Source organism: Pseudopipra pipra, chromosome 4 (genome assembly GCF_036250125.1).
Source record: "Pseudopipra pipra isolate bDixPip1 chromosome 4, bDixPip1.hap1, whole genome shotgun sequence".
Lineage (NCBI taxonomy): Eukaryota > Metazoa > Chordata > Aves > Passeriformes > Pipridae > Pseudopipra > Pseudopipra pipra.
Genome location: NC_087552.1, coordinates 41,457,556 through 41,480,711, shown reverse-complemented (window position 1 = coordinate 41,480,711; position 23,156 = coordinate 41,457,556). Strand labels below are relative to the sequence as shown.

The following is a 23,156-nucleotide window of genomic DNA, read 5'->3' as shown; positions in this document are numbered from 1 at the left end:
AAAGATGAAATACATCTTTCTTGAAAGATATACAGGAAACAACAACAAGCCATATTAATCTCACTACCAAAAATATAATTTCATTTCAATGTTATGATACTAGTACAATTAACATATATGTAATACAGGTATTTTCAAGGGAGAAGGTGAAATTAATAACTATAATAAGACTTCTATAGTTTTAAAAATATAACAATTTATACCCTAAGTTTCTTAAGTAACAAGTTATTACATCAAGCCTATCTCAATGTGTAAGTAAAGCACTCTTCCAATTAGTCACTGATAAAATATAAATCTTTCCTTAAGAATAGTAATAAGTATGTTTTGCATCACATTTCTGCATCCTTGTTACAGGCCTGTTTTTACCTCTGTGGGAAATAAACAGCTTTTCCTATAAATTGCATCTTCAGATAATTCTTCAATACATACCTGATGTATTCCATACAATTAAAAGAGGACTTGGAATTAAAAGGACCTAGACCTACAATTAAAAGTGGACCTGGAAATAGCAAGCCTAGTGCAGACTAGCTGTGATAAGCACAACCAAGTGTATGCAAGAAATCAAAAAGATACACTGTTATTTCTGACCCTCCTTCTAAATGCTATTTCTGACCCTCCTTCTATTTAGCTTCGACAAAGTTCTTTTACTTCACTTTCAATGTTACTTTACTTCAGCTGAAAAAAAAAAAAAAGAAAACAAAAGCAACCAAGAAATCAGTCTAATTATGTTGGAGGAAGTTAGTTCCTCAGTTTACCCATGAAATCCAACCTTAGTGACTACTTGCTACTTATAAAACCAATACAGTGGATGTTGAAATTATTTGTACAAGTAATTCTGTTTTAGAGTTACATATTCTATTTTAGAACCTCTTGTGAAACCAAAATAGATGGTCAGATACCAAAACCCAGCCACAGATACTCACTACAGTAACATACTTTACAGAGAATTTTAATTTAGTCTAAAAATAAGGAAAGTGATATCAATATTTACTGATATAATCTATATAGTCACATAGGTCATTTAACATAATATTCCCACAGTACAAGAGTAAATGACCCCCAGTGCAGTTAAGGAAAAGAATTCTAGGCTTATCTCACAGACAAGTAGCAGTAACTAAACTAAGCAGAAAAAGCACTAACTTTTTTCGAAGTCTTAAAATATGTTTCAGTTTAAAAAGAGCCTCCAAATGTTTAAAAGCAAAGAAACTTAAAACACTGAATTAGAATTTATGAAGGAGAAATAGGAACAGGACAGATACTGCTTCTGCCTGAGGTGCAAAGACCACATCAGATGCAAAGGACTAAGAAAGAAAACTGCTGGGTTTTGGATGCCTTTAAAGAGAGAATTTTTACAAAGCAGAGGCTTTGCTCTGTTTCCCATAGGTTGTAGGTTTAGAAAAAAGTGGTAGAAGAAGGGAAGAATCATTGTTCCTTATGACAGGAAACAAAGACTTAATATGGCTTCTCATTACTCCATATCCCACTATGATATCCAAATTTCTTCTCTCCAACTATAATAGCAAATCAAACTGAGGAGTTTCTGGCAACTCTAATTCTATTCACTCAAAATATCTACTTTAATCCAAGTTTTGACCCCTGTAGATTTTAAGAGATGCTATTCTGTCCCAACCTGATGCAGTCTGTAGACTGAAGCAAATACTTCAGAACTGAGAGAGTTTAATTTGAATTTACAGCTCCTTACTTCATAATAATACTACATGGTAAGACTGTGAAGAGGTATATATAAAATTATAAGCTATATATGAATTATATACAAAGATAGAGATCTCATGCATACCTGTGTATCAGTACAGGATTTAAGAATGCTTAATCAGTTTAGAAAACAGCTCATACAATTGCATCAGCAGCACATATTTCACTGGTGGATTTAAAAATAGTGTTATTAGAAGACAAAAAGACTTTGCATAAGTTGTTCATTTTGCAATGAAAATTTCAACTACAACTCCTTACACCTGGACTTCTACCTGGTTAAGTAAGCAATACAGTAATGACAGTTTGGTTACACTTTGTATTATGTATGCCTATGTAGATTACTTCTTGTTTCATTATAAAACCAGCTGGGAGGGAACAAGAAAAGACCCGAGACTTGAGAGGGGTCAATTGATGGGAGGATGATGTGAATTCTGAGGAAAAGCACAAAAAATTTCATTCACGAAAAAATACCACAATCAAACAATACATTAACAGAATGGAGTCCCCCACCCCCACCCCAAACTCTTCTCATTCTGTCATTCTTTTACTGAGGGAAAGAAGCATATTTGTGGCTTTCAGCTACAATGAAAAGGGATGTTAGGTGAACATACAAAAAGGGCTATGGAGCCCATGTGAGTATTCCATCTTGCTGCAGTCCATTACCTTTGCTACTTGATAAGGTGATGAATACAATTTCAACACTAGATACCCTCACTCCCCTAATAGGGAGAGAAATTGTAAAGGAAGTAAAACAGTGGAGAATATCCATAAACCTGTGACAAACTTAAGTTATTTCTCTGAAGGGCATGCGCTTAAACATCTGGAAAAAGGGAAACATAATATCCACTTTTAGGAAGGGAAGCAAGGACAATCCTGGGAACTACTGACCTGTCAGCCCCACCTCTGTGCTTGGAAAGATCATGGAACAGGTCCTCCTAGAAGCTGTGCTAAGACACATGGAGGACTGAGAGGTGATTTGAGAAGCAGGGCTTCTCCAAGGGTAAGTCTTGCCTGACCAATGTTGCCTTACCTACATCAGTGGATAAGGGAAGAATTACAGGTGTCATTCATCTGCACTTCTGTAAAGCCTTTGATATGGTCCCCCCCAGCATCCTTCTGTCCAAATTGGAGGCTGATGGATTCGATGGGCAGACTGTTAGGTGGATGAGGAAAGGCTGAGAGAATTGGAATTGTTCAGCCTGAAGAAGAGAAGGCTTCAGGGTGACTTAATTGCAGCCTTCCAGTTCCTGAAGGGAACTCAGAGAAAAGAGAGAGCCAAACCAGTTCCAGCCAGCTGCCTGCAGCCAGGGGAACTTCAGTCAGTCAGACTCAAGTATTCACTACCCAGTTGGTAACTGTGGGGGAATTTGGCAAAGACTCCATGAGATGGTCAGAGACGCCACCAAGTGCTGAGGGTAATGGCCAGGGATAAGGTGGGGGCATTGCTGAGAACTGAGATCTTAAATCTTCAGAATTTCTAACAGCCTAACTCCAGGTTTCAAGGGTTTTATATGAAGGTTTAGTAGACCACAAATCAATTCTTTTACTTAAAAATATAGGAGAAACCCCTAGGTTTTAGACTACCAGGCTGTCCCTGTCATAATGCTGTAAGCAGTCAGGTAGCTGGGGTGCTCTGGCTGACCAGAGCGAGCGCTGTCGTGTAAACTGACAGGAAACCAGACAGATTGCCACTTGAAGCTTCCTACCTTTCAGCAGAAATGTATAGGAATTGACATGCCTCCTTGAAGTATTTCATTTCTGATGAACAAGCACACACATACCAAAGGATGGCACTGAAAGCTGATTTCTTTAAAGTGTAAAATGTCATTTGGAAACAGTAAAGCATCTGCTGGGCAACAACATGCATATGAAGCACATATAAAAGTTAGAAGTAATTGTGGACAATTAAAAACAAAAGAGAGAAAAAACTGAGCTCAGAAAGTCAAGAGACAATCCACTTTCTGACTATTATTTTTCGATTAGAAAATCTTATTCTGTTATTACCCTCCCTTAACTCTTGTTTTGTGTCATAGAAACACTGAGAAGCTGTTCCTATCAAGTCTTAAGGCAGTGTCCATTTTTGTTTTCATGAAAGACAGGAAGGGAAAGAATATAAGGACAAAAGTTGATTGACATTTAAACTGTATTTGCAGTAGTGCATGACAAGAAATGGAGAAGAAAAAGGTGAGCAAAATCCAGAAATGAGATTTTTTTAATGAAATTCAGAAAATATATCACTCCCAATACATGGTGAAGTCTGAGATATAAATAAGACGGGGAACTGAAGATAAAATCTTACACTACAGATTTATCTTCCATACTCCTTTGCTCTTCTTAATCATTAACAGCATAATATAAATTGCATCTGAGGAGGGGCTAGATCTTTCTTCAACACAGGGGTTTTTTGCATATCTCTGAGCAAACAGTAATATGAGTGAGTGTAACTTTAGAATGGAAACAAATCATGATAGTTCACTGCTTTGTCTGTGTGAGTTTTCTGGGGGAAGCCCTGGGAAGTGTTTGCAAGGCTAAAACCAGCTCTTGTGCTTGGAAGAACATCATAAAACAGGTCTGTGACCTCTGCTGGCATCTCTAAAAGAACACTTTAGGAGGCTCTTATTAAGTACATGCAGCTTGTGAAATGTTCTCCAGTTACAGCAGTATATGGTTTTGCTGGGAGATAGCAGGGGAAAAGTCAGAAGATTTCATACATGAGGGCGTATCTAGTTCATGTCCCTCTATAATATGAGCCAGTAAATGGATTTCAGGCTGGTAAGGGAGAGTGTCTTATAGCAGTTTCATGTCACATCTTTGTGTACGATGTCACAGTTAAAGAGCTTAAGGGATTTACAAAAGTAATAATTTTTATAAATATCAATTTTACATTTTGATGAGAATGAAATTTTAAAATATCAGTTGGCAAGTGGATTTTTTTGCAGGTATACCAAAAAACAAAGCTAGGACTTATTCACCTAATTCCCTTCTTCCCAAGTTCCTAGATTTATTTTACTTGCTAGGAGAAAATTATTTTTAAGCATTGCATAGTGTTGGAATCCAAAACTTGACTATCAGCAGAAAAGGAACTAATAAAATTATGTAGCAGGCCTGGACAGCAGAAGCTGGGAGAAACTCCTTATCCTGAGGACCTTCATCACAAGACCCGTTAATATTTAGCTATGTTTGATTGTCCTGTCTCTTTCAGCAAGATATGGAAAGACTTTGTGATGATGTTGTTGGATGATGTAGAAGCCCCTTTGTTCTCTTCCCCCCATATGGTCCTCGCTACTGGAAAATATTAACCACTTGTGTAACTGTAGCAGAGAATTTTGTAATCATCTAGTTAGCATAATCCATCCCCTGATTAGCATAACCCATCCTCTTCATTAACATGTCCTGCCTCCAAGACCTTTATATTGCGAGTGGCGTGTTCAATTAATATTCCAGTTTCTACCCCCGAATTGGGATCATGTAGTTCTATTGACCACTTACAGCACAGCACAGCATCAAAGAGTTTCAAAAGTCCCCCTCATGGAGGACATGCATTTAACAAAAGTAGAAACTGATTTCTTTTTTGTGATGTTTTACAGAGAAGGTTGAAAATCGAGACCTGTTAATTTTTTTCCTAATAACCAATACCAGGAGATGTGCTTCAGTGTTGACCATGTAACAACTGGAGGAAAAAATGTCCCTTTGAACACAACACGCTGTACATTTCCCTATCAACCAGCACTATTCAGTATCTGATGACCCAGTTCATGTATTCAGGTTTTATCCCCCTTAAAGCAAGGAAACAACAGAATAGTGTGCTTTTAGTTTATAAAAACGTATGTGCTACTCACAAGTGGGATTTTGCTGACATGTTTGGATAAAACAAACTTAAACCTTAAGAGCTTTTTACTTTCAGCATTAAGACAAACCTTTTTATTTTTAATATTAAGGCATTAATGTTGAAGCAAGTTATCCTCACAAGGAATTTCACCCACTGTAAAATCAGTCATTTGATGCAATATGGCTACCTGAACATCACCTGTTTGTAATATCTCTAAAGAAATTCTTAGAAACAGCAATACTCCAACAGATCTTGAACTCTCGAGTTTTATTTTCTTGAGCTGGCAGTGGATATATGGTTCTCATTTCATTTTGGGACCTGATTAACTACATAGCTTTGAAGTCACAGACAGGCTCTAGCCTAGTTGTCCTGCTAAAGAAATTTCTTTGATAAAATTGTATGCTTGTATTTTGGCTACTTGTTTCACAGTGTTAGGATTGCAAAGATCACTACTAGGCTTTGAAACTTTGTATTCACCATTTATGTTTGGGGTTTGTTTTTAATGTATTTAATATGGAATAAGGGGATGTACCTCTCTACAGTAGGGTTTCAGACAGCAGACTGACTGAGTATTGCTCACCAGTCCCAGCTAGACATACATTTAACTGGTGAAACAGCCGTACTGCTTAGGTGAGCAAAATAGTTAATCTGTGTGTAGAAGTTAAAAGTTTTACATTTGTAAAAACCAAAAACAAATAAAGAAAAACCTCACCAAGACCTGGATACTGTTCTTACTTGTTTCCTGATGATTGAACTAATGGGTAGTCTGGATTCCTTCTGCAGCCTTGAATTTCTAGAGGATAAAAATAGCCTAGATAAGAAGAGACCGAGGGGAGGCCTTATTGTGGTCTTCAACATCATCACGAGGGGAAGCAGAGGGGCAGGTACCGATCCCTTCACTCTCAGGACCAGTGATGGGACTCGAAGAAACAGCATGAAGCTGAGTCAGGAGAGGTTTAGACTGGATATCAGGAAAAGGTTTTTCACCCAGAGGGTGGTTGAGCACTGGGACACACTCTGCAGGGGAGTGGTCACAGCACCAAGCCTGACAGAGTTCAAGAAGTGTTTGGACAACAATCTCAGGCAAAATATATTTGACACAATGGATTTCTAGACAACCTATTTTTCTAAAATTTCCTAAATTCTTTTAATTAAGATGGGCAAACACAAATTTTAGATCTTAGCAATTTTAAATAAAATGTCTTCCTTTCTGATATATGCCAAAGATACTATAAGATGCAAAAGTTAAAAAAAAAAAAAGGTAAAAGTGGGATTTTCTCTGCCACAAAGCTTCTTTTTAGTTTCTTAGATTTTTTCCAGACTGTAATATTTACACATTAATCATGCAATACATTACACAGAAGGCATCTCCTTTTTTATATGTTGGGTTTTTTCATTTCAAAATCATTATGATTGCACACCTATACAGATACTGTAGCTATCCTTTATTTCTTTTCTTATGAAGGTTTAGTCAACAACCAAATTCACCCCATGTTGCATAAAAGCCTACAAATTCTTTAACATCAAAGAGAATTAAAAAAAAAAAAAAAGGAATCTATCCAGAATTTGGAAACCTCATCAATAATTTATTCTTGAAACCAGACAAGAAACATAAGGTAGTTGTAAACAAAACTGAAAACATATTCTATAATCATTATTTTCCTGTGTTTTGGAAAAGGACATTATGGCATTCCTCCGACCAACAATATATTCTCGCTAACAAGGACAGTACAGCCTTAATGATCTGAAACTCGTTTATCTGGGAGAAATAAGATTCAGTCACACAAATGAATTGTTGATAAACTAGGGTCATTGAGCAAAAGATCCTGCAGAGTCTGTAAGATCCACAGGACAGAAACTCTCTCCTGCAGAGTCTTTCTTCTGAGAAACAAGTAAACTCTGCAGGCTCAAACATTTCTGTACACAATATTTTAAACACAAGAAACCAGATGGACTGAAGCAGTCCCGATGGACACACCAAAGATGGAGATAACTCTGTTTTGGTTATCGCAATTATGCAGTTAGATGTCTATTGTGTTTGGTTTGTTGATTTTTTTTTAATTAGTGCTGCTAGTTCATTTATAGATTTCATTTTACATTTCTTTAAGGATTTCTCCTATCTTTTTCCCATTTGAAAAATTCTCAATTGTACTAGACTAATAGGCAAAGATCTACATAAACTTTATTTTGCAATGCTTTACTCCAAGAGGTAAAAAGAGGTAAGGATCAGTTACAAGTCAGAATTTTTCTGTATTCCCTATTGACTTCTCTCTGTGTTTACTGTTTTTTTACAAGGGCAGCAAAGTAACAGTTCACCTGTGATAATAAGCACAATAGCAGCAGCATCTGCAAATAAATGAAAACGCTCTAGTAACATAAACAGTATATTACATTAAGGTACAATAGAAAAAAATATTCTATCTTAATAAGAATTATTTTCCTATAATTTCAAATTATTTAGTTTTTAGTGGAAATAGAAGAATTTTCCTGCAGGGGATATCAAAAGGTAGAACCATCTACTATTTTAATACCCTATAATAACAAAGATAAGTGAGATTTAACAACTCTGCAGGACTTAAGTTTATATCCTGCTTGGAAATTATAAAGTACAGTTGCAGGCAGCCCTCTCTTTTTCCCGTGGCTCCTATGAAAGAGTGGTGATGTTTATTACACACTGAGCCTTTTTACCACAACACAATGCATTTCTGATATTGTTGGTCATGCATTTTAAGAATTATGCGTACTGAAAACATTAAGGACTTTTTTTTGTTAGATTTAAATCAGTACCTACACACTGGGAAGCGAGAAGAAATAATTAAGGATGTTTTCCACATGTAGATTTATTAAAAGTGGCTTTAGGTAGCAAATATTTCAATTAAAATGGAAACTGACTGGAATTTTTTGAGCTTTTCTTGGTAAAATCTTTGCTTTTCACAGCTGACCCATTAATTCATATCAGTAGGAAAAAATCTCCCCAAAAGACACTATTCCTAATATCCTTTTTTTTTTTTAATTAATTACAAGATTTTAGTGGGCCACAAAGGAAGTTAAGGTAATCCAATGTATTTTAGACCTACCTGAGAATAAGTTGTCTGTCCAGCTATTTAGGTGCCATTTTAGCTGGTGCAGGGAGCAGGCAAGGCTTTGTCCCTACTCCTTCAGACTACTTCCATTATACAGCTGTGGAATCTCTTAGTTTAATATAGGCGATCCTCTTTATCTTTCTTACTGGAGCTGCACCTCAGCTTCCTCATGGGCACTTGGCACACGAAGAGAAAACAAATGGAAAAGGAAGAGTGACAACTCAACTGGAAGGCTGGTGCAGCACTTTGGCCAGGAAAGGAGCTGGTAGTCTCAGAAGGGAAGGGGAATTTAGACATAGTCTAGGCAGATATGTAAAATGATGGTAGGCTGAGAGTTGAACTGGGTAAGGGCAGAAGTTATGTGGAGGTGGAGCAGACTATACTGATTTGGAATTTGCAGATAGGAATAAATAACTGCTGGGCAAAGCACAGGAGGTTAAGGAGGAGGAGAGAGCTTTTGTAACAAAGTAAAATTGGCAGTTCCCAATGCATTTAGACAAGTCAGCAGCACTGATTGTCACACATGCACACATGCACACGCAGACAGACACATCTATACTCTAATGACATTTTTCAAAGCCAGAAATTTTTTTGTCCATCTACCATTGGTCTGTCAAGGAGGAGCTCGCTCTGGTGCATTTTATCTGAAAATCCATAACTGTGTATAGCATATACTAGTACAAAAGTGGCATTAGTTTTACGAAAGTTCTTAACACTGACAAAGCTAAATATTGGGAGAAAATGATACTTTTACCATTCTGAAGTGTTCCATATGATTTTTTTTTTAGTAAAAAAAACCTTCTCAGACTCACTTCATTCTGAGTGAATTCTTAAAGAATGCAGGAGTGGAGTGCAATGGTTTTGGTAACTGTTTCCTTTTATTTATTTCAAAATATCTGAAAATTAAGAAAATAAACTACCTACTTTTCAGGATATTCAAGCAAAAATACTTCAAAGTGGAAAAAATAGTATGACAGTAAGGCTTCACCTCTTCTAATAATGGCAGCAATACAAGAAGCTATAAAAAAGTGTATCCTGAGACAGTATAGATCACTGCTGTTCAGCAGCAGCTGACTCTTTGGGTTGAAATCAGTGGGAGTTATCTTGTTTACTTTAATGGATCTATGATTTTACTGCTTTTTCATAGTAGTTGCTTTCTAAATTGCTAGTTGCATTCACTTATCAATTTTCTTTATGAAGCACAGTATTTACGACAGCAGCATGTAGTAGCACGAATTGGGTTACCAACACTATTGCTCAGGACGGCATTTGCAGTTACACTAGTGACACACAATCACGCTGTGGTAGAGTAGAGATAACAATTTCACCAACGTGGCTTCCCTCTGAAAAGGAGTCCTCTAATGTCCTATAGACAGCTCTTCTGCTGGCCCAGAATCACTTGTAAAAGAAAATGATAAATTTCTACCTCAATTGCATCCAGGTATAGTGAGAAGCAGGAGCATTTGGACAGAAAGTCACTAAGGAGTGCCCTAGAAAACATGCCATTAGCAGAACTTGGCTCATAAGGTTGGATTGGTTTTAAGTAGAAGAGAACATAGGCACTAAGCCATAAGAGGTTTAACCCCTGACTAAAATATATGCCATTGCTATTTGTAAAAATTGTTTACTTGAAGTCTGAGCAGTTATCTTGAAGCAACTGAACATATTTATAATATTTCCCTTTTCCATCAGACCTGTTAATTATATTTTCAGTTTATGTCTTACAGTTTACCAGAAATGTCCCTGGATAAAGGGGACATATGGTAAGCAATTCATAGAATCATTTAGGTTGGAAAAGACCTCTAAAATCACCAAATCCAACCGTTAACCCAGCACTGTCGAGTCCACCACTAAATTATGTCCCTAAGCAGCACATCTAAATGTCTTTTAAATAGCTCTAGAGATTGTGCCTCCACCACTTCCCTGGGCAGCCTGTTCCAATGCTTGACAACCCTTTTGGTAAAGAAACTTTCCCTAGTAACCAATCTAAACTGTACCTGGCACAACTTGAGGCCATGTCTTTTGGTCCTATCCCTTGTTACTTGGGAGAAGATACTAATTTCCACCTTGTTATAACCTTCTTACAGGTAGTTGTAGACAGCAATAATGTTCCTCCTGAAACTCCATTTCTCCAAGCTAAACCTCAGCTCCCTCAGCGACTCTTCATCACACTTTTGCTTTAGACCCTCCACCAGTTTTGTTGCTGTTCTTTGGAAATGTTCCAGCACATCTGAATCACACTTGTGATCAATTTACAAGTGTCTATATTTGTGCAGATTGCTAAGTTTTGCTTTGAAGTGTAAATAGATTGAGCAAAACTAAAAAAAAATTGTTACAGTCTTAGGTGAAAGAGTGAAGCATAAAGAAGAATCTAATAAACAAACCAGAAAATATATTTTGTAGGGCTTCAGATTACGTTATCTATATGAACTACTAGCATCCCTGCAAAGTTTAGTGCTGGCAGAGATTTGCAGTCGTGCTGACAATGCTTTACAAAATTAATTTGCTACTGCTTTCAAAAACTATTTGTTGTAAATGACCTTTACTACTGAAGATGAAGACAAAGAAAGGACAGGAGGTAAAAATGTGGAAATCAAAACTAAGGTCAAATAAAACCTGCTGAGCATCACACTTTTAAGCCCGTGCTAGGCAGCGATAGGCTTTGTAGAGATCAGTATATAACCACATGAACCTGTGTATGGGATTAGATGGGCCTGATAATTGTTCTAGCATTTGACCTGAAAATTTGTTAAAGCAGATGCTCAAGCAGATTTACACGCAATGAAAGTTTTATGTAAAAAATTCATCATCTCTCTACAGTCTTTCTATTTAAACCTAAATATATATGATATTATAAGAGATATTGAAATTTTCCCTTTTACCTACAGGTAAACTGTGTATGTAAACTGTGCATGTCAAGAAAAATAAGAGCACTGGCACTCATTTCTAAACAAGCTTTAAGTCATTGGCAGTAAGACCAATATAATAATATAAGTGCTTATTTTTTCAGTTCATACCTAATAACCTATAAGGTCATTTTCAGTCACAGTTCACTGGAGTTAGTTTTAAAGCACAATATTGAAGTCAAGGTGTCTTCACAATTAACTAGGCATTAAATACAAATGTAGTCTGACATATATTGAGTTGAATATGTGCAAATAAACCCTTGAAGGCAAATGAGAACAGGCTTAATAAAAATTAAAAACAAAGTCTCTGTGAAGGTGTACACTCACATGTACATTATTTCATCTCAGTTGCTATTGGAGAACAAGAAAAATTGCACCAAGTTTGTGTCACTGTGAAGGAGATTCAGTTAGAAGTTATTTTTTTGAACTGATGCCAACATTTAAGGGATTTTAGCAAATCAGTTATCTCTGGGCATAGTTTACACCAAGTTGTGGTATAATTTATCTTCAGCAATATACAGGAAAACAGTTTCAGAAAATAGTTGGATATTTTCTGGGAAAAAAAGAACACTGTGTAGAAAGTCATCCTTTGAGCTATTATATTTTTTCAGATCCTCACCAAGAATAAGATGAAACAGGTTAACTGCTCCCTGTGGCTAATGTAACTTAAACCTAAAGTCCACTATGTATGTATTTAACCTTGTAAGAAATAATTTTCCCACCATATTTTTCTCCTCTATTACCACTACTGAGTAAAAGTGTCAATAGAATCTAGAATGACTAAAAAAGGGGAGAAACCTCAAGAAAACAGTTCTTTCTACAGCTAGGTAATTATCTACATATTGTGCATAAGTTTTAATGCAACTGTATTATAAAAGAAATTAAACTAAACTTGTCAAATTTTACAAGGCGGGGAATTTTCTTTGATTATGTGGTCAGTTATTGCTTTAGTTTTTACTATTTACTCTCACGTTTTAGTGACTGGATAAAATGCTATTAGTAAGATATAACAGAATCTCCCTCATCTGTTTAATCGACTTCCTTATTTCCTGTCTCTCAGAAGAAAAAAAAGTATTTCCTGATTATTAAATTTCATCCATTTTCTCTTTATCCTCTGACATCTGGCTTAGAGGGCAATGCAGAAAATGGTGTAAGTTATTACAACACATTAACTGTATATATATGTATATATCTCTTAAGAGACCTTCAGTTTGTCTTAAGCACGTTTAATTCAATAAGAAAGCTTTTTGAGGTATAATAAAAATACAGCTAAATGGAAAGAGGTTTTTTTGTTGTTCTTGTTTGGGGGTTTTTTGTTTGGTTTTTTTTGGGTTGTTTTGTTTGTTGGTTTGGTTTTTTGTTTGTTTTGTCTCCAGAAAAATTTTGTTACAAACCCAATAATCTTTCTTTGAAATGTTTTACTTTTCCTTTGATAGTTCTGAAAACAGACTTAGCTTGGCGAGTGAACTTCTGGGTCTAATTTAACTATGTTGTGAATTTGTGTGACAGTTTGCTAGAGTATAAATGAAACTGTTTTTAAAGCAGTCTCAACAGGGGAAGCATGAAAGAATGATAGAACATCAGAAATGAGGTTGCTGTGAGGTTTGCAAACTGGCTGTAAGAAAACTTTTCTACACTATTTTCTCTCTACTGCAAAAATCTCATACATGTCTCTACTTAGCACATGAAAGAAGAAGAAAAAAAACGGACTTAGGCTGGAGGATTCAAAGCAAAACAATACTGTAGCTCCGACCACTTGTTTTGTACCCTAGTCTGAAACAGAGGTTGCTTGAAGACTAATGACTGCTGCAAGCTTGAAACCTCTGGGTAGCTTTACTTTTTCCAGTGTTTCCACAGGGTAGATTCCACTCCACAGTACTTCTAAATAAGGGTTATGCTTGAACACACAACTATGCATTGAGCAAGGGATGACAGAGTAATGTCTAATGCATTGGACACATCTTGAAACATCTGTTTCAGCTGAATCCTAATAGTTTCAGGTGCAAATGCATCACTTGAAACAAAACACAGTAAGCAAGTATGAATACTGCTAACCTGAGGAAGCTGGTGGTATTTTCTAGGTCATATATGTAGTCACTGAATTTGTTTCATAGGTTAAAAATTTCGATACACCTTTTTATTTCCAAAACACGATAGCAGATAAGCTAAACATAAGAAAATGCCTTTCAGCTGTAATTTGAATTCTACTGTATCCATAGTTCAGGACAGCTTACCTCATCAAGGTAATAGTGACAATTTGATAATGATCTGGGGCTTGAATTAGTAGTGTTGTAACAGTTTCATAATGGGGGAATTTGATACCAAGTGAAATATTTGCTCTTGCAGTCTCTCACAGTGAGAAACATAAATGAAAAAACAGGAAAGAACCATAGCCATTCGTGGATCAATGAATCACTTCTACCATTACCTCTATTGAAAATGTTTATCATACATAACCATATGTTTCCAACACAATTCTTATATTTTCAAAATAGGAAAATCATCAGAGTGCTTAAACATTGGAAATGTGCTGCTTTTGGTTCAGAATTATCACAGATAAGAGTACTCTATCTCACTTTTCGAGATAGATGGCTTTAGACACTGCATTGAGGAATTAAAATGTCGTATGGATGATATTGGTGACAATGGCAGGAATAATCTCTCTACTCTGACACAAATAGTGAATCAGGAAATGATTTACTGTTTCTGAAAAAAACCAATAGAACACTGCAAAATCATACAAGAGTCAAGAGTTGTTTTAAGCTGAATTGAAGCAGGACTTCCAAAATTCCTTCATTCAAAGAGGAAATTTAATCTGCATCTCTTACCATTGTAAGAACTTTGAAAATATAAAAGAGGTTGCAATTCATAATAATACATCATTTTACCTGTAAATATCTAGGGATATTTAACTATAATACTCCATATATTTCTGTGGTCCTGTAACTGACTTCTGGTTGAAATTAGAATGAATTGATCACTTTTAATAGAAACACATTAATACAACTGGTGGATATATCAGCATACAATAAGATAGGTTCAGAAATTCAGTTTACTTAATTAAGAATTTAAAGGGTAGTGTGAAAAATAAATAAGACTAGAATTTTGCCCCCAAACCCAGAAATTACAGTTAGCAAATTCTAGTTTGGCCCAAATACATGACCTTTGAAACACACAAATCAAGAAGCAAATCTACACTTCTTGTGTACTTGTACTATCTTTCACTTCTTCTAGTTTCTTCCACTCAGGTTCTAAACCAAGATTTCTTCTAAAATGCAATTGTCATTATATGAAACCACTACAACATAGGTTAAAAAATGGCAAAGGCATAAAATAAGTACAATTATGTATTTTAAAAATACAAAATTACATACAAATTAAAAGGATTAAGGTGTCAGGTAAGAAAATCTATATCAGGATGCTCTCTATAAAAAATATAGATCTGCTGTGATATATAACAATTTCTAGTTGACCGCAGGTATGACTAAATAACATAGCTTGTATGTAGAGATACAGTAATAGGACTTGCTAGAACAAATAAGAAATAAAGCACTTTTCATCCAGAATAATAGGTGAAACACAACAGAGCTTAATTTCATGTATCAGCACTTTTTCTAACAATATAAATGTTATTGAGATTATAATATTGTCTTTTCACTTTTTTTTTTCCCAGAGAAGACTCTACTGACAATTGTGAATGTATTTTCTAAGAAATATAATTTGATTTGCTAGAGCGCAAGGTCAAGTAAATTGATGTCTTGCATCATATAAGTCTAGCAGTTTTTGGGGGGAATATTATGTAGCCATTTATTAAAAACAATGAAGTCTGTTTCCATTTTTTTTAAAAAATGACTATTTAGAGAAATGTCAGAAAGGAAGACAAACATTTTTATGTTAGATTGACATGTGCTAACTTATGAAAGATAATTTGAGTAGTCAGCAAATCCCTACTGGCACAAACGTGAGGAGACACTGGCCAGAAAAATCTGTCTGGTTTTCAGAATGTGTAACTCTTCTCTTAGAGAAATAAAAGGGTCTCTCACTAAAATCTTAGCTGTCACATTACCATTAAATCAGTGCCTGCTAGCAAGCATGTTAAAAGGTTGTTAAAGGTTTTCATTGTAAATACTATTTTTCTGAGACCTTAAACAACACTAGCAGAAAGGGGCTCTGGGCTAAAGTCTGTTGTATTGCATATCTCTGAGACAGTATGTCTTCAGGCACCTATTTTTTAATTCCTTCACTGAGATAGGTCCTAATCTTGAAAAGCAAAGCTTAAGTGAAAGCAATGGGACAGAATCCTTAAGAATGCTTAAGCACTGGGCACACAAGGTGCAATTTGCAATCTGATCCTCCTTGCTGGGATCTCAGTCAGAACCTGGTTTCTTAAAGTTCCTTTAAATTGAATTGATTCAAGACAACCACATTTTTAAGACACTTTATTTGGATTAATAGCTGATTTCATATATTTCCATGAGAAAACTCTTTATGAGTATTCCTGCATAGGCATTTCTCCATCTTTCTATTGTTAAAGAACTAGATGTGCCATTGATAGACTCATCTAACTGAATTATTCCCACTCTCCCCAAGAATAGCTCCAGAACAGCCACCATACAGGTAGTTAGAAACATAACCACCAGTATCAGTCGTGAAAGGAAAAACTGTGCATAAGAACAAAGGCCTTAAGAAGTCACAAAAATTGAGAGAAAAATGCACCAATTAAACAAATGTTAATGGAGTGACATCCAAAAAAAAGATGTATGGAAACAAGAGGAGCAAATACTGAGTATCTTTAGAAAATAAAAGAGATAGCATTGTTGCCTGAAAAAATACAGATTAAGATGTCAGATTAAAAAGGAAAAGCCACTCATTATCCAAGCTAGTCCATACCAGAAAGGTAGGAGTAAGCCTAAGCTACACTTCCTTTGTGCCACTAAATAAACATCAGTACAAATAACATAGAGTATGCCCTTAAAGTATGCATGAAATACAATTAATTGGCATTTTTTCAACAAATAATTTAAATGCCATTAATTTTGTCATTAAAATTTTAAACTTTTTTGCCGCCTCTGGAGACATTCAGAAACAGAATTCATCCTTCACAAGAAATGAGAAAATAGTATTTGACAGAAATAGTTAAATAGTGTATCATCTATTTAGCAAAAACAGAATGAAAGATTTAAACATTGACCAACTCTATGTATTAGCAATCTCATATCTACAAGAATTTTGAGTCAACATCTCCCTTTCATTTCAACCATAGCTGTTGGAGTTCAGTATCTCTGCAAACAGGGTCATAAGTCCCTAATAGTAACTGGAGGTAAATACTTTCGATCATTATTTATTAAAAAAAAGATTTCTAATGCGTGTTACAAAATAATGATAAGGTAGATAGGACTGTTCTTAACTAAGCCTATAAGAAACAACTAGTAGAAGACTTCCACAGAGCCTAAGATCAGATCTAAACAGAAAAGAGCTTCATGACAATGAAACCTTGTAGGCATACAACAATAGCAAAAGTGGTATTGAGAACATGATTCTCTGGTTTACTTGAGGAAATCAAGCCTTCAACATGTTAACTTAAACATTACGTATCTGAGCATAACTATATCTGATTTTGATCTATTTAAAGTTTAATGCTGCAGTCTCCTCCATACAGAAGCAAAATGAAGCTGGATGAACGACTTTTGCCTGAGAAAGGGAGAAAGATACTTAACAATGGAAAGACAGAAAAGATTGTAATAAAAAAAAGGGCAAAAATTTCATTAACATTTCACAAGTGGCAACTGCTGAGTTCAATAAGAAGCAACGCTTGTAGTGACTGTGCTGGTCTACTTTAATTAAAAACATTGTCTTCCTTATTAATAAATCAATTGAAAAAATTACAAAAGAAAGTAGGCAAATTCAGTATGTAGTGAACAAAATAATTTCTTTTATAATTTTATTCTTCTGAAGTAATCAAAGAACTTTTCTAAAATCTAGGGTAGTGCCAAATAGTTTATGATTTTCTCTCTCATGGGGGCATCTATTTAATAACTATTAATATTTGTTTTATTTCATTTTATCCAATACTTTATTCCAAAAATTTAATTAATTTTATTGTGAAAACATAAATAAGAATACCTAGCATACATGTAATCTGTAAAGTTCAACAGAAAGGGAAACAATAAAGAGGTGTAGAGGTTAAGTAATATGCCCAAGGTCAAATATATCAGCAGAAGAAAAGTCAGAAGTTCATAGATTATCTGAATTCTTATTAATTAGCATTACATTGACATATTTTGTGAAACTACAGGTAAAGATTGCTTGCTGTGTAATAATGTATCCTAATAACTCTCAGTGGGAACATCCACTTGAAGGAGAAAGGAAGTGATGAGAATGTGAATAGTAACAAATCATTAGAAAGACAGTATTCACTCAAGAATTGTAAGATAATTCACAAATGAAATGACTTATTGACTACTGAAGTATAAAGATACTGAGATCTGGAAGATGTAAATTGCAGTGAAAATAAATTTGAATGAAAAGTTAAATAGCAGATACAAAAAAAGACAGTCTGCCTTTTGACAGACTTTAATATACTGAAGTCCATATTGTTCAAGTTATACTATAATACAAAACTCAAGAGTGGTCTTTTACAAAGACAGCTTGTGCTGTTCAACATTCATAAATGATCTGGGAAAGGGGGATGAGAGTTGTTGAGAAATGTTCCTGATCAGAGTTATTTGGGTTAGCCAGGACAAGGAAAGACAATGCAGAATTTCAGAAATTCTGTGCTCATAAGCCTGAGTGACAGTGAAATACAATGGCAGAATAAATGTAAATAAATTTAAAGTGATACAAAAGTGGAGTGAGGGAAGGTGGGAAATTTAAGTGAGCTTGGAGTTGACAATCACTGTGGAGAAATGAGCCCATAGTTGCTTAACTGTTCAGCATCAGTATTCATTAAGAAATTAGGAAGGAAAAGCTAAGGGAGTAATTTTGAAATAGTATCAAACTAAGAACTTCTCACACTTTGAAAGTCACATGTAGCATGCAAAATCCAAAACAGGGCAACAAAGTTGAACAACACCTTCTGTACAGAGAGCAGAGTAGGATACTTCTCTTGAAAAGATATCCAAACAAGGAATAGATGAGGGTCACAAATCACTGGTGGAGTACAGGGAAAGAACTGTTTTGCAGCTCAGTAAATCCAATGGAATGTAGATTCAAATTAAGATAGAAGAAATCACATTCAGAACAAAAAAAGTATAGTTCTTGATACATAAACTGAACAGGGTAGTAGACCTTTGCAACTTTTTACAAAGGTATCTATTCTAAGATTTAAATATGTTTATGGGAAAAAATTCGTGGAATACAAAACAAAAAATCTTAATCTTAGAAACTACCTACATCTGATGAAATTTCATCAGCTAAAAATGCTGGAGGCTGGCGAATCTTGTTTTCACTTTTCTCTGGATATTTATTTATCAGTGCCAGGAGAGAGGATGCTGTCCAGACAATTCTTATCCTAATCTGATATGGCCATTCTTGTTTTGCTATGTTTCCCCTAGTTGTTATTTTTATGCAGCTACCTGAAGTGGGCATGGATGCCTTTGATGCACCTAATTGTGTTGATGTGTGATACACAGAAAATATTCCATTCTCAGTTTTGGATTACTCTTGTAGGAGTAGAAAGGAAGAATAATCATAAAATGTAAGTGCTACTGCACTTCACTTGAAATGCTAGTATCTTATAAGTGAATCACTACAAAAGTGCAAACATGGAATCTCTCTGAAAAGTCAACAAGTCTTCCAACATGAATTGCCCTTTGCCATTGAAGAATATCTTTTGGCAACAATTGGAATACCAATGAGATTAAACATACTTCCTCTAAAGCTTTTCAAATGAAACAACATGGCTTTATCATAGCATTGAGTAGCAACACTTCATTTATTATGCACATTAATTATTGCTGAATTATAATGGAGTGCCTAAAAAGATGTATAATGTTCACATTAATACTAAATGAATTCATTATGATCAGTGTAATTACAATGAATACTAACTAAATTAATGGCAGCTAGACATGCTAGAAAAAGTGTTACCCATTTACTTAACATGTCCCAAACAGGATATATTTTGTTAATGCATTTGTAAGAGTAGTGTGAATAGTTTGAATAGTAGTGTGAAGCAGAGTGTTTAGCAGAGGTTTTTTAGTATCATTAAACAACAAATAATTTTACTGTATGTTGGGTTTATATATATATATATATATACATACATATATGTATATATATATGTATGTATATATATAACATGAAAGCATTATCTGAATTAAACAAAAATAAAGCTTCGAGTCAGTCTGATTCTTCTGTTTGTATTTAGTTTCACTTTTACACATACAAGAATAAAATTCTAGATGCACAGTTAGGAAAATAGGAAGTCAGGGAACAGAACTATATATGCTGCTGTGCCCCAGTTTTTCACTCCAGTATTCATTCTGGTGTGCACTCTACAGATCAACCATGTTCCAGGCAAAGCCTGATGTCAGGTGGTATGTTTAGCATGCTTCTGCATTTATATTTCTTGACCTGTTGGCCTAAGCCTTACATAAACTATTCTTGCCGATGGCAAAAGAAATCTGGCTTGGGGATTGTATCTGTAGCCACATGCCAGATGTCTCACGGGCTCTCACAGAGCATTAATTGTGCACCAGTTTTCAAGGAAGAACACAGTTTTATCCATGAGATAAATTTTTAGCAGATTCAGAAAAATAAAATGTGAAACCTAATTGAACAGGAGAAACAAAAAGAATTACTTACAATGTTCTTTTCAATCAATGAAATGCAATTTTGCTGCCATCTGTGAAAGGAAACAAAGCAAAAAAAATAAAATTTCACATAAGTCATAGAATTATAGAAATTTTATGTACAAGTTAACAGAGTATAATTAGATGTTATATTACTAATAGGCAACTAAAATATATTGCACTTATTCTTCCTCTACTTTGATTCAATACTCTGATTCAAAGGCAACATCATCAACTGGATTCCTTCTTTTGCATTCACATATCTAATACAGCATAAACTGTAAAAAACATCCATTGCTTTGTCCAAAAATAAAAATCAGTGGATTAGCAGAGCAAACAAGGATTGAAAATGCTGCCAAACACTTGACGAAGCATCAAAACACAGCTTGATTCTTTGTTCACACAATAGAAGATACAAAGAAAAAAGTATCATCCTTTAACTTTTCTTGTATTGTATTTCAGAGGAAGATGAACTGTAGCCTTCCGGCAATCGCTAATGCAGTGTTTGTATTCTGTGTCGAGATTATCCACTTGGGTGCCGCACTGAAGCTGCCTGGGCTATTTTGACACTGCATCCAGATGCTCCAATTTTGCTTCAGTGACTCAGAGCAGAGCCAAAATGCCTTAAAGCAATGTTCAAAGGGTTAGGCCTTGATGAACAATTAAAGTACTCAGAAGAAGTGTTTCTGAACATCTCTGACTGAAGTGACTTAAGTGGCCTTAGTGTGACATTCAGGCAGGGAATATGTAATAGAAAGATTCAGTTCTACATTTCAGGTGAATGTGGAATTTGCCCCATTTTTATAGGAAAAATAAAAACGAAGTGCAATGACAAAAGAAAAATACTCCATGATTTTAACTGCAGTATACCAGTTCTACAAAGACTGAACAGTTGCCTGCTTTATATAAACTACTTGAAAAGTCTATTTAGAAATATTTCATTAAAGTTGCACCTTGTTTGAGACCTAAATAATTTAGTGGTTGAGCAAAACTTTTTTTTTCCACTTTTTTTTTCTTTATTTTTTAAAAATATTTAAATTTATGGACATCCTGTAGAATCTAAGCATAGTTTCACACAAAGTAAATATCTGTATACTTCAGTAGGCCATAACCAAAAACTTATCTAACTCAAGCACTTTGTTATTATTTCTACTGTTAAATATTTATGGGATTGGAAAATCATTTTGGAAATCATTTAATTGGAGATTAACTTCATCTACTAAATACTACAAAACCAGAGAAATACATAAGGCTCCATCACAGGCTCGACTCAACAAGAGAGGTCCTGAAGCAAAAGAGTAGAGGCACCTGATCATCTAATGCTTAGACAAAAAAATACATTTTTTAAAACTTTCTTACTAATTAAGAACAAAGAAGTTTAATTTCATATGTGCTGAACATAAATTTATTGTGAAGAAAGCATGCTTTAAGCTATTCCATTTATGATTTCATATTTTTCATTCTTAAGACTTTGCTTGGTATTGAGAAAAATAAGCCAGGAAAGGTTCCCATGTTTGCAAGAGTTTCAGTTTGGGAATTTTTTAGGTAAGGGGTTTTTTTAAAATTCTTTAAGTTTTTAAGTTTTTTAAAGTTCCTGAGCATCAGTTTTAGTCTTCTGATACATGCTGAAGTAAGAAAACAATTTCAGGTGGCAAGTGTCATTGAAGAATGTGCATGATTTAAGCTGGAGGAGGCAGACTTGATACAGAATATATACTGTGTACCAGGTGGGAGTTAACTGTGGAAAATCTTGAGAGAGACTTGCTAAGATAACTGAGGGATGTCCTTAAAGACTCCTTAAAGACCTCCAGCACCTTCTATTCCTTTGTTTCTGTTAATTTTGCATCTCTTTGCTGCTGCCACTTAGCTCACTTACTGTGCTGATTGGGCAGGACAGAAGAAATACACCCCAGGTTTGCCTACCCTACTGATTTAGTGGTCAGGTTACAGGTTTCATCAAACCCTGCATGCAGTGCAGTTGTCCATGTACTAAAACTTCATACTTGTATTTGCTTTGTATGAGTGAAAAATCACTTTAAAGATTTATATTTGGATGCTTGTTTGTATACCACTACATTTATTTTTTCTTGTTTTATTAAATCCATAAAGTATGACAAGATTATTAGATACAAAACAGAACATGTATAAGAATTACTAATAAAATAATGTATTACAGTTTTTTAATATACCATTTAAATCTAAGGATATGGGAATGGGAAGAAAGAAATAAAGACCAATTATTTGCATTTTATGATTTTCACCTCTGTAGTTCAGAAAACATTTTTGGTCTTAAAAATAAAACATTGGCTGAAATATCCTAATTTCTCAGAATGGAAACTAGTTTTAGTTTCATGGACTAAGAAGAACCAGCATAATTGAGAAAGACAGATGATTGGTTAAAAATAGAATTCAGCATATTTTATTAGCAATAGCTTTTGCTTGAACAAAGAACTTTAAGAACTCAATGCATTAATATTTTTGCAAAAGGGTCGACAAACAAAAAAATACCAGTTAGTAAATACACCTGACTCTTCCAGAAACAAAGTTGATTTCTTTGGATGTTCTTATCAGAAGTCTTCTAGAAAAATGCATTATTTTGGGAGAACTGACATATGAACAACTCTGGGTTCAAGTGTGTTTTCTATCAGCATTTAATAAAAAAGCACCAGCAACAATCAAATCTATTAGATATTTCAAAACAATCTTCTGATTTTAAGTGAGAACATCAGGGCTACCTAAATACCTGCTATGGTATAACTGCCTTTCATAGCAGATCTAGATTTCTAGGACACTTAATGTGCATAGACTATTCCCTTCCCCATGAAATGCACAG

General features: G+C 34.8%; 1 protein-coding gene across 33 annotated transcripts in view; it reads right to left on the bottom strand.

Annotated features, from left to right (window-relative positions):
• The window catches only part of TENM3 (teneurin transmembrane protein 3), a 1,314,794-nt gene that overhangs the window by 856,473 nt on the left and 435,165 nt on the right, over positions 1 to 23,156 (bottom strand). For 31 of the 33 annotated variants that reach the window (XM_064652558.1, XM_064652559.1, XM_064652557.1 and 28 more), the window contains one exon: positions 20,337 to 20,376. The exons of the other annotated variants lie outside the window; for them this stretch is intronic. The gene's annotated coding sequence lies outside the window, so the exon portion shown is untranslated. The remainder of the gene's footprint in view (positions 1 to 20,336; positions 20,377 to 23,156) is intronic. 33 annotated transcript variants of the gene reach the window in all.